The following is a 3,239-nucleotide window of genomic DNA, read 5'->3' as shown; positions in this document are numbered from 1 at the left end:
TAGATGTCTCTGTTTCTATTTGTGTAAGCAGGAGTAAAACAAATGAGCCCCTACATCGTGTTCAGGTAGAAAGATACGGGGTGGATAGGGGAAAGAGGGTTCAACTGTTAATCAGTTCTGCTGGTTACACACAACAATCAAAAAAGGATTCAAATGCGAGTTCTAAAATGATAAGTAAGCCAAATGTTCTAAAGAGGAATGTTATAATAATTTCTAAGAGATTTTAGTCTCTAAATGTTCCTTCTTAAATTTTTTACCATTTTTAACTACTGCACATGAACTTTAAAAATAACTCAAGTACAGGGAATTCCCTGGCAGTCCTGTAGTTAGAACTCGGCACTTTCACTGCTGAGGACCCAGGTTCAATCCCTGATTGGGGAAGTAAGATCCCGCAAGCCACGTGGCACGGCCAAAAATAAATAAATAAAGTACAATATGGTATTTAATTATAATAAAATTTAACGACTGGTACAGCTAGTCCCTCCTCATTACTTATTTTCAGAATTTTCTTGGCTATTGTCCCATGCTAAGCAGCCAGAACCACGGCCAAAATCACGCCCAGGAAGAGACTGGCAAGGACACTGCTGCCACGGCCACATCAGCTCCTTCGGCCCTACTTCAGTGAGCATTCAATTTGTAGCTGCTCCCGCAATCAAAATGCACTCAGAATGCCTCTATCTATCTCTGGGTCACTTGCCCAGGCAGGATTATCTGATTGGTCAAGTCTAGGTCTCTCACCCTGCTCTCATGGCCGGGGGTCAAAGAAAACAGGAAAATGGTCTTTGGGCTGTCACGAGAAAAACTGCCTCTCACACAATGGTGGATGCCCCAGACAACAAGGGATTCCCGTGCTCAGCAGCCCCCATTTGACAGAGGTCCAGCTCCACAGGTCACCTGATAGATGCAGCTGCAAGTGGTTCAGGAAGATTAATAAAATTCCAGTTGTTTGTTTTTTCTTTTTAAGTTCACGTTCTGCTGATAGTTCCTCCTGGCTTCTTTATCTCCCTGAACTGCTTTTTACCAATTATCTAATACATAAATTTTACCTCTTCCATCACTATTCTCTTTTAGACAGCCTTATAGCCATTCTTTCTCAAGCCATGTAAAGCTTACATTAACCACAACACAAGGCCATAAGCAGAAATAATCCAAATGTCCGCCAGCTAATGAATTGAAAAATAAAATGTAGACTATCCATACAATGAAATATTACTCTGCCGTGAAAAGGGAAGATACTGATACACCCTACAACGTGGACCAACCTTACAACGTTATGCTAAGTGAAAGAAGCCAGTCACATGACTGCACGTGTAGGAGTCCATTTATATGGCATGTCCAGAATAAGCAAATCCTGACACACCAAGGAGATTAATAGTTGCCCAGGGCTGTGGGGATAGAGGTATTTGGAGATGATGACTAAAGGATGCAATGTTTCTTTGGGGGTAACGAGAATATAATAAAATCGATGGTGTGATAGTTGCACCACCCCGTGAACACACCTAAGCCATTGAATTGTACTCTTTATTTTTTTTATTTATTTATTTTTTTGCGGTACGCGGGCCTCTCACTGTTGTGGCCTCTCCCGTTGTGGAGCACAGGCTCCGGACGCGCAGGCTCAGCGGCCATGGCTCACGGGCCCAGCCGCTCCGCGGCATGTGGGATCCTCCCGGACCGGGGCACGAACCCGCGTCCCCTGCATCGGCAGGCGGACTCTCAACCACTGCGCCACCAGGGAAGCCCTGAATTGTACTCTTTAAATGGGTGAATTCTGTGGCATATGAATTATATTCAATAAAACTGTTCCCCAAAAAAGAGAGATACAACTTCTCAGTTACCGAAGAAAGATTAATTCATAGTTTTTGAAATACATCAAGATTACATGTAATCTTATGTTATAAAATGCATCAAGCTTACATTTAAAATACTTCACGTTCAGCATGAAGTCACTTAAATGAATACAGATAGGACTTGCACACTTTGTCACGGAAACTGATGCCAAAAGCTCGGCCTCTTCGCACCGCTGTCAAATCAGATCTCGGAAAGAGCTTTGGGGGAAATAGAAAAGGATAGCTTTATTGCTTTGCCAGGCAAAGGGGGACAGAACGGGCTGCTGTCTCGAAAAATGTGTCCCAACCCAGGAGGATCTGATGAGGAGTTTTATGACAATACTCCAAGGGTGGGGTTAGATGAGGGTGTGAGCAGGGTCTCAGGCAGTGGGTCTCTTAATCTGGATGAGCTTCTCTGGTCCCTTTAATCTCACCTCAGGCGGTTTCTTGGCTGCTCCTCCCTTGATGAGCAACTGTACGAATCTGCCCTTTGGAACTCAGGGAAGGTCATGGAGGCTGGAGTCTGGTCTACAAGGAAAGGGGGGCACAAAGAGGCCTCCATGCCCGGGAGCCCCACAGTCACCCCACCCCACCCGCCCTGGTTTCCAAACCATACTAAAGACTATACATCAGCATAGCAATCCTAATCCTCAAAGCCTCCATCTGTTAACCTGGTAGTTCCCTGGGTAAACTTATTAAAAATGCTAACTCCCGAGCCCCATCTGTATTCTGAGCATTGCAATAAAGCATTGCATGAAAATTTTAATATTCCAAATCGATTTCATTTTTTTAAGTTTCATGAATTGAAATATTTGTGGACAATGAAAGTCAAATTGCATTTTAAATTTTTCTGCACCACTAACCTCCAAAAATTTATAGGAAAAAAAGAGTTTGGGGGACTTCCCTGGTGTTGCAGTGGTTAAGAGTCCGCCTGCCAATGCAGGGGACACGGGTTCCATCCCTGGTCTGGGAAAATCCCACACACCACAGAGCAGCTAAGCCCATGCGCCACAACTACTGAGCCCGTGCACTGCAACTACTGAAGCCCACGTGCTCTAGGGCCGGCTCTGCAACAAGAGAAGCCACTGCAATGAGAAGCCCGCACACCTCAATGAAGAGAAGCCCCGCTCACCGCAACCAGAGAAAAGCCCGCAGGCAGCAACGAGACCGCAGCCAAAAAAAAAAAGTTTTGTGTAGCAGTATCACTCAATTCCTTGACTGCTTCTGTTACAAGCAAAACCAAAATGAAACAAGATCTATCATTTAAAAATCATGTTTAATTAAATATTCAGCTAAGGGACTTCTCTGGTGGTCCAGTGTTAAGACTCTATGCTCCCAATGCAGGGGGCATGGGTTCGATCCCTGGTGAGGGAACTAAGATCCCACATGGAAAAAAAAAAAAAAATCAGCTGA

General features: G+C 44.5%; 1 long non-coding RNA gene across 1 annotated transcript in view; it reads right to left on the bottom strand.

Moving 5' to 3' along the window:
* Positions 1 to 3,239, bottom strand: part of LOC132521313 (uncharacterized) — a 32,147-nt gene that overhangs the window by 12,373 nt on the left and 16,535 nt on the right. The gene's annotated exons all lie outside the window — the stretch shown is intronic.

This window comes from Lagenorhynchus albirostris, chromosome 5 (assembly GCF_949774975.1).
Source record: "Lagenorhynchus albirostris chromosome 5, mLagAlb1.1, whole genome shotgun sequence".
In the NCBI taxonomy this organism is placed as follows: domain Eukaryota; kingdom Metazoa; phylum Chordata; class Mammalia; order Artiodactyla; family Delphinidae; genus Lagenorhynchus; species Lagenorhynchus albirostris.
The sequence above is the reverse complement of the archived record's forward strand: the minus strand, read 5'-3'. Positions and strand labels throughout refer to the sequence as shown.